Genomic DNA, 16,058 nt, shown 5'->3' with positions numbered 1-16,058 from the left:
TTTGCTAAAGAAGATCTCACTATTCCGTTGGACGAAATCCAAATCAATGAAAAACTTCAATTCATTGAAGAACCCGTTGAAATAATGGATCGTGATATTAAGAGACTTAAACAAAACAAGATACCGATTGTTAAGGTTTGATGGAATGCTCGTAGAGGACCCGTGTTCACCTGGGAATGAGAAGATCAGATGAAGAAGAAGTACCCGCACTTATTTCCAAAAGATGAGCCAACACCTCCAATCGCTTAAAATTTCGGGACGAAATTTATTTAACGGGTAGGTACTGTAGTGACCCGAACTTTTCAGAACCTTTATATGATTATATGTTTAATGAAAACTATATTTACATGATTAAATGTTTCCAACATGTTAAGCAATCAAACTTGTTAAGACTTGGTTAATTGAAACGGAAATTTTGTAAACGTCTGATTACCTAGTTTGACCAATGATTCACGAACGCTATAAGTTGTATATGACATGATGATACATAAATGAATAAATATATATGTTTAACATGATATAATGATCATCAAGTATCTCATTAAAAATAGCAACAATAAGTTATATACTTAAAAAGGAGACTATTGACGTATGAAACTTGAAACGACACATATAACGATTATCGTTATAACCACGTCTTACTAAATATATATGAAGCATATTAATACATTGTTATATTATATATAACATGATAATATGATAATTAAATATATCATTAAGTGTATTAACAATGAACTACATAAGTAAAAACAAGACTACTAACTTAAGGATTTCGAAACGAGACAAATATGTAACGATTATTGTTGTAACGACATTTAAATGTATATATCATATTAAGATATATTAATATATCATAATATCATGATAATATAATAATTTAAAATCTCATTTGATATTATAAACTTTGGGTTAACAACATTTAACAAGATCGTTAACCTAAAGGTCTCAAAACAACACTTACATGTAACGATTAACGATGACTTAACGACTCAGTTAAAATGTATATACATGTAATGTTTTAATATGTATTCATACACTTTTGAAAGACTTCAAGACACTTATAAAAATACTTCTACTTAACAAAAATGCTTATAATTACATCCTCGTTCAGTTTCATCAACAATTCTACTCGTATGCACCCGTATTCGTACTCGTACAATACATAGCTTTTAGATGTATGTACTATTGGTATATACACTCTAATGATCAGCTCTTAGAAGCCCGTGTGAGTCACCTAACACACGTGGGAACCATCATTTGGCAACTAGCATGAAATATCTCATAAAATTACAAAAATATGAGTAATCATTCATGACTTATTTACATGAAAACAAAATTACATATCCTTTATATCTAATCCATACACCAACGACCAAAAACACCTACAAACATTTTCATTCTTCAATATTCTTCATCTAATTGATCTCTCTCAAGTTCTAACATCAAGTTCTAAGTGTTCTTCATAAATTCTACAAGTTCTAGTTACATAAAATCAAGAATACTTTCAAGTTTGCTAGCTCACTTCCAATCTTGTAAGGTGATCATCCAACCTCAAGAAATCTTTGTTTCTTACAGTAGGTTATCATTCTAATACAAGGTAATAATCATATTCAAACTTTGGTTCAATTTCTATAACTATAACAATCTTATTTCAAGTGATGATCTTACTTGAACTTGTTTTCGTGTCATGATTCTGATTCAAGAACTTCGAGCCATCCAAGGATCCGTTGAAGCTAGATCCATTTTTCTCTTTTCTAGTAGGTTTATCCAAGGAACTTAAGGTTGTAACGATGTTCATAACATCATTCGATTCATACATAAAAAGCTATCATATTCGAAGTGGTAAACTAGTAATCACTAGAACATAGTTTAGTTAATTCTAAACTTGTTCGCAAATAAAGTTAATCCTTCTAACTACACTTTTAAAATCAACTATACACATGATCTATATCTATATGATATGCTAACTTAATGATTTAAAACCCGGAAACACGATAAACACCATAAAACCGGATTTACGCCGTCGTAGTTACAACCGGGGGCTGTTTTGGTTTGGATAATTAAAAACTATGAAAAACTTTGATTTAAAAGCTATACTTCTGGGAAAATGATTTTTCTTATGAACTAGAAACCATATCCAAAAATCATGGTTAAACTCAAAGTGAAAGTAAGTTTTTCAAAACAGTCATCAAGATGTCGTTCTTTCGACGGAAATGACTACCTCTTTCAAAAATGACTTGTAACTTGTATTTCCGACTATAAACCTATACCTTTTCTGTTTAGTTTCTTAAAGTCAAGTCCAATACGAAACCGTGGCCACTTAAATCACTCAAAACAGATTAGAAACGAAGAAATGGCGAGCAAAACAAAATTGGTAAAAACTTCTCATTTTAGCTACGTGAAAATTGGTAACAAATCTATTCCAACCATAACTTAATCAACTTGTATTGTATATTATGTAATTTTGAGATACCATAGACACGTATACAATGTTTCGACCTATCATGTTGACACATCTATATATATTTCGGAACAACCATAGACACTCTATATGTGAATGTTGGAGTTAGCTATACAGGGTTGAGGTTGATTCCAAAATATATATAGTTTGAGTTGTGATCAATATTGAGATATGTATACTCTGGGTCGTGGATTGATTCAAGATAATATATATATATCGATTTATTTCTGTACATCTAACTGTGGATAACTAGTTGTAGGTTACTAACGAGGACAGCTGACTTAATAAACTTAAAACATCAAAATGTATTAAAAGTATTGTAAATATATTTTGAACATACTTTGATATATATGTACATATTTGTTATAGGTTTGTGAATCAACCAGTGGCCAAGTCTTACTTCCCGACGAAGTAAAAAAATCTGTGAAAGTGAGTTATAGTCCCACTTTTAAAATCTAATATTTTTGGGATGAGAATACATGCAGGTTTTATAAATGATTTACAAAATAGACACAAGTACGTGAAACTACATTCTATGGTTGAATTATTGAAATCGAATATGCCCCTTTTTATTATGTCTGGTAATCTAAGAATTAGGGAACATATACCCTAATTGACGTGAATCCTAAAGATAGATCTATTGGCCTAACAAACCCCATCCAAAGTACTGGATGCTTTAGTACTTCGAAATTTATATCATATCCGAAGGGTGTCCCGGAATGATGGGGATATTCTTAAATATGCAACTTGTTAATGTCGGTTACCAGGTGTTCACCATATGAATGATTTTTATCTCTATGTATGGGATGTGTATTGAAATATGAAATCTTGTGGTCTATTATTATGATTTGATAATATATAGGTTAAACCTATAATTCACCAACATTTTTGTTGATGTTTTAAGCATGTTTATTCTCAGATGATTATTAAGAGCTTCCGCTGTCGCATACTTAAATAAGGACGAGATTTGGAGTCCATGCTTGTATGATATTGTGTAAAAACTGCATTCAAGGAACTTATTTCGTTGTAACATATTTGTATTGTAAACCATTATGTAATGGTCGCGTGTGAAAGGATCCGTTCATATACATTATAAACGATTCACAATAGTTGATTACATCGCGAGGTATTTGACATCTATATGATACGTTTTACAAACATTGCATTCGTTTTTAAAAGACAAACTTTCTTTACATCAAAAATTGACGGCATGCATACCATTTCATATTACATCCAACTATAATTGACTTAATATTAATCTTGATGAACTCAATGACTCGAATGCAACGTCTTTCAAAGTATGTCATGAATGACTCCAAGTAATATCCTTAAAATGAGCTAATGCACAGCGGAAGATTTCTTTAATACCTGAGAATAAACATGCTTTAAAGTGTCAACCAAAAGGTTAGTGAGTTCATTAGTTTATCCTAATCAATCATTTCTGTAATAGTAATAGACCATAAGATTTCAGTTTCTATAAATATCCGTACACTCGCAAGTGTATAAAAGTATTCTATAAGCTGTAGGCACCCGGTAACAAGCCTTAACATTCATCTTTTACCCTCTGAAGTACACCAGATCAGGTGTGTTTAAAATAACCTCGAAGTACTAAAGCATCCCATAGTCAGGATGGGGTTTGTCAGGCCCAATAGATCTATCTTTAGGATTCGCGCCTACCGTACGTAGACAAGTAGTTTAATGTTACCAAGCTAAGGGTATATTTCTGGTTTAAACCCACGTAGAATTAGTTTTAATACTTGTGCCTATTTCGTAAAACATTTATAAAAACAGCGCATGTATTCTCAGCCCAAAAAAATATATATAAAAAGGGAGTAATGAAACTCACCATACTGTATTTTGTAGTAAAAATACATATAACATCATTTAACAAGTGCAAGGTTGGCCTCGGATTCACGAACCTATATTAATTATATATATTTATATGTTGGTCAATATTTGTCTAACAATTTTTGGTCAAGTCATAGTGTACCACAATCCTAATGCTCGAGACTAATATGCAAAAGTCAACAAAAGTCAACTTGACCCAAAATGACTTCTAAAATTTATACGTGTTTATTATATAACTTAACTATAGTCATTTTATATATTTAAATATATTTATTAGATTTTATAATAATAAAAGTCATTTATTAATAAAAATTTATATTAACGTTTATATATGATAAAATATACTTTTATATATCTTAAGTAGTAAAATTTATAAAGTTCACTTAATATCGTAAAACTATAGTGGTAAGTATTATTAATGTAATTATATTACGCGTGGTAAAAAATATCTTTGTATCCCCTATTTATTTGATAAAATAATATTGATCATAATAATAATAATAAGTAAAAGTTGTATTATTTTGTAATAATAATTATTATTATTCTATAAAAAATAACAATATTTATATTTACTAAAAATGTTATTATGATAAAATGATAATACTAACATAATAGTAATAATGATATTTTATAATAACAATGATATTTCTATTAAAATAATAACGACGATAGTAATAATAATCATTTTAACAATAATACTAAAATTCAGTTGACTATAACTTCTAATCCGTTCATCGAAACCATTCGATATCTAAATGAAAAGTTCTTAATTTTTCGCTAGCTTTCCAATGACATGCATATCATATACCCTATCTCAGTAGCATATGTATCTAATTCAGGATTCAACAAACCTATCTAAGGACAATATCGAATGTACAAGCATGCATAATCCTATATACTCGAGCACTAGTCAGGGATACACTATTGAAATATAAAAGTTAAGTTATGAGTGCTCACGTATCAATATTGAGATTCAATATTGCAGGAAAGTACGTAGATGAAACGGAGATGATAAACACTAGATTGACCTCACGAGCATACCCATGAACCATACCCATCACCTCCATAGCTATAACCCATAATTTCCTTAGCTTCGACTCACTCAAAAAACTATTTTGAAATCACTCGGACATCACTCCGTCGTAATATTTTATGTATACTAATAATATCTTGAAATAATACAGAGCAAAAATATATATATATATATATATATATATATATATATATATATATATATATATATATATATATATATATATATATATATATATATAAATCGATTGAGAGAGTTTAGAGAAATATATTTTCAAGTTTCTATGAAATAATGAAACCTATTGAATTCTATTTAAAATAGATTTTTGAATTATTAAAGTGAATTATTAATGTATGAATTATTAAAGTATGAATTATTAAAGTGAATTATTAAAGTATGAATTATTAAAGTGAATTATTAAAGTATGAATTATTAAAGTGAATTATTAAAGTTAAAATAAAGTAAAAGTAAAGTAAAGGTAAAGTTAAAGTATAGTAAAAGTATAAAAACTATGTATGTATAATACGCGTATATATATAATATTAATTTAAATCATTATATATATTTAATGAAATAAAATATAAATATATTTATATTTATTATACTGGTTAAGTAATGAGTTGTCAAAAGTGATTCTAGATATTTATAAAAGTTATATACGTTTTAATAATAAAGTTCTTTTTAAACTGAAAACGTTTTTGTACGTTTGAAAATAGATTAATAGAATATTATGGAAACCAATTCTCCACTAGCTTTTGTCTAACTTTCGTAAATGACACTTTTTATTTTTATTTATAAATAGCTTTAAAAATTATTCCGAATATCGTTAACAGGAATAGATTTTCTCAAATCATAGTGGACCTCTCAACAGAGACTTGTAATCATAATTCAATGTTTATGATAATTCAATCATTTAATATATTTTTTTTAATTTCGTCGATAATCATAATGAAACAAATACGTTCATATAAAGCATTATACGTTTAAATACTTTGTTGTCATTTTCAATTTATAACATATACACATATACATACATATTCATATATGTTCATTTAATGGTTCGTGAATCATTGGAATTTGGTCGAGGTTTAAATGAATGTATAAACATAGTTTAAAATCCTTGAGATTTAACTTAACAAACATTGCTTATCGTGTCAGAATAATATAAAGATAAATTTTAAATTTAGTCAGAAATTTCCGGTTCGTCACAGTACCTACCCGTTAAAGAAATTTCGTCCCCGAAATTTGATAGAGGTCGTTATGGCAAACAATGAGAATGTTATTATGACGATTATGAAGTTTTATCATGTCTAAGAAGTATGTATAAAATAATTCGATTACTCGAAGCGTATGAGGGAAGTTATCGTAAATGAAGGAAATAAGATTATAGTGATTCGTCATATCTTTTGACGTCATCACAATTGATCTCCGAATTTAAAGAAAATCTTTGTAATCTATGTTGGATTTGATGCTTCGGTGATTAAGGAGATTATGATTCTCTTCGAATTAATACGATAATCCATCTTGATTTATCTGTCGGGTATTTCACTATAAATCCACCTCCTTCGTTTCCTTACAACTCACACCTTCTATTCTTTCTCCCTCAACTCATATTTTAAAGTATTTGTCAATATGCTTCATCCAGTACTGATTCTCGATATACTCCTCACTTTCATATCTGTCATTCTTCTTTTTCATCTGCCTCTGGAAGAATCTATTTACTTCTACTATACTCTCAGTTTTATAGTGGTTTTAGTTCTTCCGTGTTTTATATTGCTATATGCATCGATATATACGGTTTATAATTTTTGGGTGGTTGTTGGGTTTTATATCTTCCCTAATATTTCAAAGCCCCTGCTTTTGTCTTCTATAATCATTGACATCCACAGTTAATGCTCCCTCCTATTTGCTGCGATTTATACTCCAATTTCTATTTTGGAGTTTTGTCCTTTCGTTTCTTCTTCTTGCGATTAAGCAACGTTTGTAATGTTCCAGTATTCGCAGATATGAATTTCAGAATGAACATAGTTAATGTTCTAAGAAGGAAATGGAAATGGCACGATCTTGATTTGACAAATTACCAGAATATCCGAAAATATAGAGCTATCAAGATGATATGTTCTTAATATGTTTGGAAATTGGGTAGAATGTAAGAGTCGTGTAAATACTACATGATGACGGTATGTTCTGTGAATCATCACGTTCCATTAGAAACTCAGTATGACTTACTGTAATATAATCACGTTGATCAAGTGTCATTATATTATACTAACTCATGCTTCAGTTCCCAACACTACTTCAAAACATTCATATTTGAATTTTTTTCAGAATTTAGAAACCAACACAGTTTCTTTTATGTTGCAGATATTATGGAGAGATAAATGATCTCAGATAAGAATAGTTGTGAAAATATCTCCAGAAATATGGAGAATATGTATAATGAGAGATACGAAGATATCTTATAATATTTAAGATAAGATGATGATGAAGAATAAGGTCCGCAAAGGTTTAGAGTCAGGAGCAAGGTATTCGTTAATGACTTCGTCAGAAACAGAATCATCAAGATTCTTTAAATACAGACTTTGGTCCTTGTATTTGTCCTTGGTCTCCTTCACGGTCTGCTCAATCCATTGTTCAGTACCAACTCTTCTCTTTTTCTGGGCTTTACCAACACATTATTCTTTGTCATCAAACTTTTGACTGTTAAAGTCATTTACAGTTTCTGCTGCTTCATTAGCATTTCGAGAACTAATTCACAGTTTGAGATGTTTTTCAGAAACTTCACATTCGAAGTGTGTAAGTATAGGAGATAGACGTTATATGTATACATATAACTTTTAACGTAAAATTGTCGCGAAATTCAAAATACTGATTGCTAATTCCCAGTAGTTGGTGTGACAATTATTGTTACATGATGTAGGTGAGTACATGATGGGGTTTTAATGAATAAGTATAGTGGCTTTTCGGAGAGGCTTAAGTCGAAGGTTAATGAAGTTGTTGATAAGTTTACTGCTAATGTGGCGAGATATGAAAGGTTCCCCGGTAACAATGATGAAGGGGTAATTGTTATAATAAGGTTTATTCGTATAAACAAATGAAGGTGATTTGCTGAAGCTGTGACAAAATTGTCTATTTTGGAAAGAGATTGAAAAATTATATTTGGTAATAAATATCAAAGGATCTAACACGGATACGTGTTAAACTATAACTTTGGTTTCGAGAGCTTTTCAGGTGCATGACAGTGGGTAATGTGTGGTTGGATCATCATCTCGCATGTCTTTAAGAATTTCGAAGTGTTTGAACATATATTGTAATTGTTAATATACATATGATGTTCTAAGATTTTGAATGATACAAATATTTTTGTGAGTTCCATGAATAGAAATGAGGTTCTAGGACAGTTTTGAAGTCAAAGTATAGTTTTGAAAGATGTAGGAATCTAAGAGTGATGATTTCGGTTATATCTTGAATCGAATTCTGAGATTTCAAAATCAGAATATGTAATTAGATTTTGAATGAGTATGGTTGTTTTGATTTCTATAAAAGAATGTATATTGTTGTGAAAGTAGGGAGTATAATGGATGATTGGCTGAATCAGATTCGAAGAATGTAACATATTAATTGTGAATTTATATATCTCTCGGGTATTACCTACCCGTTAAAAAAAATTTCACAATTAATATTTCGTACAAAAGAATTTTATTACAGTCTTTATGGAAATATATATGTGTATATTTCTTCAGATGTAATATATATTTAATGAGTTAATATTAAATTAAACTCATTTTATTTATGGTTAAGGCTAGGATAGATAATTTCTAAACTTTAGAAATTACATAATTGTCGTAGAATGTTTCCCCAATGAAGTTATGAATCAATACTTCATCGTTGTGGTATTCCTTGGTATCTACATGGCATATGACGTCGATGCTCGTGGGACAGATTGTGAAGTTGAGGTTTTGCGATGCGGTTGTTGTTGGTGGTGGTAATGGTACTGTTAATGTTGTTGATGGTGGTACTGGTTATGCTGCTGGTGCTGCTGCTGGTGTTTGTAACCTTTGCACCATATTCTCCAAAGCCACTACTCAAGCGCGAAGCTCGTTGACTTCTTCTATTACACCGGGGTGATTGTCGGTTCGGACGAGCGGATAAATAATATCTAGAATTTGGTGTAGTATATAATCATGACGAGATACTCTGGAAATGAGAGAGAAAATGGTGTTTCGGACAGGTTCGCCGGTAAGTGCTTCAGGTTCATTGCCAAGAGGGCAATGTGGTGGATGAAAGGGATCACCTTCTTCTTGTCTCCAATGGTTAAGTAGATTACGAACCCATCCCCAATTCATCCAAAATAGATGATGGCTAATTGGTTGATCCATTCCGGTCACGCTGCTTTCGGAGCTCATGTGGAAATCCATATCGGCATAGCTGTCGGAATTCGAGGAACTCGAACTGGTTGAGGGATCCATCTTGTACGATCAGGGAAAGAATTTTTGGTATGAAATATATTATAGAATTTAGATTTGGTATTCTTCAATACATAATTTACATATGTTATATAATATCAAAATCCCATAAATTACGGAGGAATCTTTGAAAGATGTCAGTCAAAGTTCACAGTAACATATATGCTAAGATAAGAATTCATCTATACATTATTATGCAATAAATGTAGGAAAACGCGTCTAGACTTAAGAATGATAAGCAGGTAATTTCCTACGGATGGTAAGTAGATGATTTCCGACTAAAAATGATAAGCAAAACTTTTGACATGCAGACACGGTCGAAGTTCAGACTCACTAATGCATCTTAACAACTATCAGTTAGACATACTAATGCAAGACCTGGTTCGCTAAGACCACCGCTCTGATACCAACTGAAAGGATCCGTTCATATACATTATAAACGATTCACAATAGTTGATTACATCGCGAGGTATTTGACCTCTATATGATACGTTTTACAAACATTGCATTCGTTTTTAAAAGACAAACTTTCTTTACATCAAAAATTGACGGCATGCATACCATTTCATATTACATCCAACTATAATTGACTTAATATTAATCTTGATGAACTCAACGACTCGAATGCAACGTCTTTCAAAGTATGTCATGAATGACTCCAAGTAATATCCTTAAAATGAGCTAATGCACAGCGGAAGATTTCTTTAATACCTGAGAATAAACATGCTTTAAAGTGTCAACCAAAAGGTTGGTGAGTTCATTAGTTTATCCTAATCAATCATTTCCGTAATAGTAATAGACCACAAGATTTCAGTTTCTATAAATATCCGTACACTCGCAAGTGTATAAAAGTATTCTAGAAGCTGTAGGCACCCGGTAATAAGCCTTAACATTCATCTTTTACCCTCTGAAGTACACCAGATCAGGTGTGTTTAAAATAACCTCGAAGTACTAAAGCATCCCATAGTCAGGATGGGGTTTGTCAGGCCCAATAGATCTATCTTTAGGATTCGCGCCTACCGTACATAGACAAGTAGTTTAATGTTACCAAGCTAAGGGTATATTCTGGTTTAAACCCACGTAGAATTAGTTTTAGTACTTGTGCCTATTTCGTAAAACATTTATAAAAACAGCGCATGTATTCTCAGCCCAAAAAAATATATATAAAAAGGGAGTAATGAAACTCACCATACTGTATTTCGTAGTAAAAATACATATAATGTCATTTAACAAGTGCAAGGTTGGCCTCGGATTCATGAACCTATATTAATTATATATATTTATATGTTGGTCAATATTTGTCTAACAATTTTTGGTCAAGTCATAGTGTACCATAATCCTAATGCTCGAGACTAATATGCAAAAGTCAACAAAAGTCAACTTGACCCAAAATGACTTCTAAAATTTATACGTGTTTATTATATAACTTAACTATAGTCATTTTATATATTTAAATATATTTATTAGATTTTATAATAATAAAAATCATTTATTAATAAAAATTTATATTAACGTTTATATATGATAAAATATACTTTTATATATCTTAAGTAGTAAAATTTATAAAGTTCACTTAATATCGCAAAACTATAGTGGTAAGTATTATTAATGTAATTATATTACGCGTGGTGAAAAATATCTTTGTATCCCCTATTTATTTGATAAAATAATATTGATCATAATAATAATAATAAGTAAAAGTTGTATTATTTTGTAATAATAATTATTATTATTCTATAAAAAAATAACAATATTTATATTTACTAAAAATGTTATTATGATAAAATGATAATACTAACATAATAGTAATAATGATATTTTATAATAACAATGATATTTCTATTAAAATAATAATGACGATAGTAATAATAATCATTTTAACAATAATACTAAAATTCAGTTGACTATAACTTCTAATCCATTCATCGAAACCATTTGATATCTAAATGAAAAGTTCTTAATTTTTTGCTAGCTTTCCAATGACATGCATATCATATACCCTATCTCAGTAGCATATGTATCTAATTCAGGATTCAACAAACCTATCTAAGGACAATATCGAATGTACAAGCATGCATAATCCTATATACTCGAGCACTAATCAGGGATACACTTTTGAAATATAAAAGTTAAGTTATGAGTGCTCACGTATCAATATTGAGATTCAATATTGCAGGAAAGTACGTAGATGAAATGGAGATGATAAACACTAGATTGACCTCACGAGCATACCCATGAACCATACCCATCACCTCCATAGCTATAACCCATAATTTCCTTAGCTTCGACTCACTCAAAAAACTATTTTGAAATCACTCGAACATCACTCCGTCGTAATATTTTATGTATACTAATAATATCTTGAAATAATACAGAGCAAATATATATATATATATATATATATATATATATATATATATATATATATATATATATATATATATATATATATATATATATATATATATATATAAATCTATTGAGAGAGTTTAGAGAAATATATTTTCAAGTTTCTATGAAATAATGAAACCTATTGAATTCTATTTATAACAGATTTTTGAATTATTAAAGTGAATTATTAAAGTATGAATTATTAAAGTGAATTATTAAAGTATGAATTATTAAAGTGAATTATTAAAGTATGAATTATTAAAGTGAATTATTAAAGTATGAATTATTAAAGTGAATTATTAAAGTATGAATTATTAAAGTGAATTATTAAAGTTAAAATAAAGTAAAAGTAAAGTAAAGGTAAAGTTAAAGTATAGTAAAAGTATAAAAACTATGTATGTATAATACGCGTATATATATAATATTAATTTAAATCATTATATATATTTAATGAAATAAAATATAAATATATTTATATTTATTATACTGGTTAAGTAATGAGTTGTCAAAAGTGATTCTAGATATTTATAAAAGTTATATACGTTTTAATAATAAAGTTCTTTTTAAACTGAAAACGTTTTTGTACGTTTGAAAATAGATTAATAGAATATTATGGAAACCAATTCTCCACTAGCTTTTGTCTAACTTTCGTAAATGACACTTTTTATTTTTATTTATAAATAGCTTTACAAATTATTCCGAATATCGTTAAGAGGAATAGATTTTCTCAAATCATAGTGGACCTCTCAACAGAGACTTGTAATCATAATTCAATGTTTCTGATAATTCAATCATTTAATATAGTTTTTTTAATTTCGTCGATAATCATATTGAAACAAATACGTTCATATAAAGCATTATACGTTTAAATACTTTGTTGTCATTTTCAATTTATAACATATACACATATACATACATATTCATATATGTTCATTTAATGGTTCGTGAATCATTGGAATTTGGTCGAGGTTTAAATGAATGTATAAACATAGTTTAAAATCCTTGGGATTTAACTTAACAAACATTGCTTATCGTGTCAGAATAATATAAAGATAAAGTTTAAATTTAGTCGAAAATTTCCGGTTCGTCACAGCGTGTAAACATGATATTTTAGATTATCATTATTTGATAATCTACGTAAAGCTTTTTAAACCTTTATTGATGAAATAAAGGTTATGGTTTGTTTTAAAATGAATGCAGTCTTTGAAAAACGTCTCATATAGAGGTCAAAACCTCGCAACGAAATCAATTAATATGGAACGTTTTTAATCAATAAGAACGGGACATTTCAGGTAGCACTATAAAATGAGGTGTGAACCACGAGCTGGTAGCATCAAAGTGTGAACCACGAGCCGGTAGCACTATAAAATGAGGTGTGAACCATGAGCCGGTGAACCAAGGAACCGGTAGCACTATAAAAGAGTAGTGGCGTGAACCAAGGAGCTGGTAGCGTCATAGCATTACGTATGGTGTGAACCACGAGCTGGTAGCACCATAGCGTTTATGGTTAACCATATAGTTTGTGTATGTATTGTAGTGTAGCATATTATATTTTGGAGTATATGCTATTGCTCATGGTAGTTGCGGTAATGGAGGTTATTAACTTTATATTTGGAGTTCGCATGCTAATATTATATTGCTAGCATGTTTGCGGTATGTGAGTAGGTGGTTGCAAGTAGGTATATTATATATGCATATGTATACTTATTGCACTCACTAAGCATTAGTTTACCCCTCTCATTGTTTACTTTTTAGGTGCAGGTATGGAGAAAGGGAAAGGGGTTGTTGGGCATTAGATAATCCCATGTTGGATGCTTGTTGAAGCTTTTGGAAGTCGACCTAGTGTTTTGGGTAGTTTAGCCCCAAACCATGCTCGGGTGTTGTTTGGATTAAAACTATCATGTTAATGGGTCGAACTTGTATTACATTTGGTTAATGGCCTTCGTGCCGAGTATGTAAACTTTGGATTGTTGGATGTTTAAACGTTTTGTAAGAAATGGTTCATTTCATGTAACCATTTAAACGGCGCATTAATGGTTTATTATTTAAAAAAAAATATTTGTCGGATGTATACGGGTTGGGTTGTTTCATCTAAGTTTGACTTGGCCTTCATGAACAAATCACGGTCACCAACATAAAACTTGGTATTTAAGTCCAACACGGTCTCCAAAGAAACTTAGTCTCCAAGTTAGTGAATTGGGATATGAATTATCAACAAAAAAATCCACCCTTAATTCAAAATCCCTAAATCGTAATCACCGATGTAGATGCTTCCTCGACGACAACACCAAGATCCTCATCTCTATGTCGTTGACATTATCTTCCAAGAGATAAAACTTGCACCCACATCGAACATTGTCAAAATCGACAATCATTACCATCACAGACAACCATAATTCTTCACTGAATTATCAAAATCCACCATAAAGAGTATTACACTTAAAAAATCAAACTATAAGAATTTCACCTCGGCACATGTTGTATAATCTGTTGAACTTTTATGGTGCAACTTCCTATTTAGCTTTCCCTGGAAGTTTCATCAGCTACAACATCAATTTCCACCGTACACCCTACACCAACCGCCAAACCAGTGCCCATGTGCAATTGTGGAACCGCTAAAGAACATCCTTCTCCATGGTGGCGCGGACATCATGAGGATGACATGACTTTAGAGGAATTCGTCATTCTCCGTAATAACGGTTACGGAGACATTGTTAGCGCCTTTAGAGCCATTTTTCGGATTAGCTCCACCTGAACAATTAACCCTTACATGCCCAGGCCTCCCGCACCCCATCATACCAGATTCTTCCTAGAGTATTTATTCCGCCTATCTGAACACAATACCATACTTTCTGATGATGAGTCCACGTTACCTCCGAGCCTTTTCTCTTTAGACTGTTGCTTGCTAGTAACGCCTTCAAACTTTAAAGTTTCCTTCCCATACATCAGAATTGGCTTCACCTGTTCATAGGACAACGACAAAGATAATATCAGCCTCAGCACTTTATGTTCATCATCCACCTTTACTACAATAGCCTCCAGTTCCAAGATGATGCCATTCAGAATGCTCAGATCATCTGAAATCTTAGAACTTTCATCCATACGCAAGGTACGAAACTGTTCCTTAAGACATAACCGATTTGAAACGCCCTTACCCTGGTACAACTGCTCAATATTATCCCAAAGCTCATTAGCCGTTAACAACCCGTACACATTAGAAAGTATGTTCTTTTCAAGACACAAACGAATCGCAATTGCTGCCCTCAATTCTATATCATCACATTTTTCCTCATCGAAATTACTGATTCCGCTAGAATCAACGCCGGAGAGAAAGGTGGGATTACCTTTCAATCCATACAACTTTATAATGAATATGATTATGTAACCATACAATATATATGATTTTCTCTATTCAATCTATCTGGATAAGATGGGGATTTTACTCGCATGTAAAATGTCTAACAAGATTACTTCGTAGGTAAGCGGTCTAACTAGGTTATCTCGTGATCGTTTTCCACATGAGCACCTCAAGATTTACTACTAGTAAGATTTGAACTTAGAGACTTATTGTAATGATATTAGGATGTCATACGGTAAGCATCTAGTGATGGTTTAACTTTCAATGTAAGAATACCAAAGATCAAACAGAGTAGAAAACCAAAGAGAAATATTCTAGATTAGGACGTTTGAAAGGTATGCCTAATATTCACAATGATTTAACATTTGTTAAAAAACTAACTAATTATCGTCAACTTTAAAGTATTGTCCTTTATATGCAACATCTCTTACTACATGATGATTTTAAAAAAGACCTTGAAACATGAGGGGCAAAAAATAAACTTTTTTCATACATATAACT

The sequence above is a fragment of the Rutidosis leptorrhynchoides genome, chromosome 8, assembly GCF_046630445.1.
Source record: "Rutidosis leptorrhynchoides isolate AG116_Rl617_1_P2 chromosome 8, CSIRO_AGI_Rlap_v1, whole genome shotgun sequence".
NCBI lineage: Eukaryota > Viridiplantae > Streptophyta > Magnoliopsida > Asterales > Asteraceae > Rutidosis > Rutidosis leptorrhynchoides.
Note: the sequence above shows the minus strand (reverse complement) of the source record.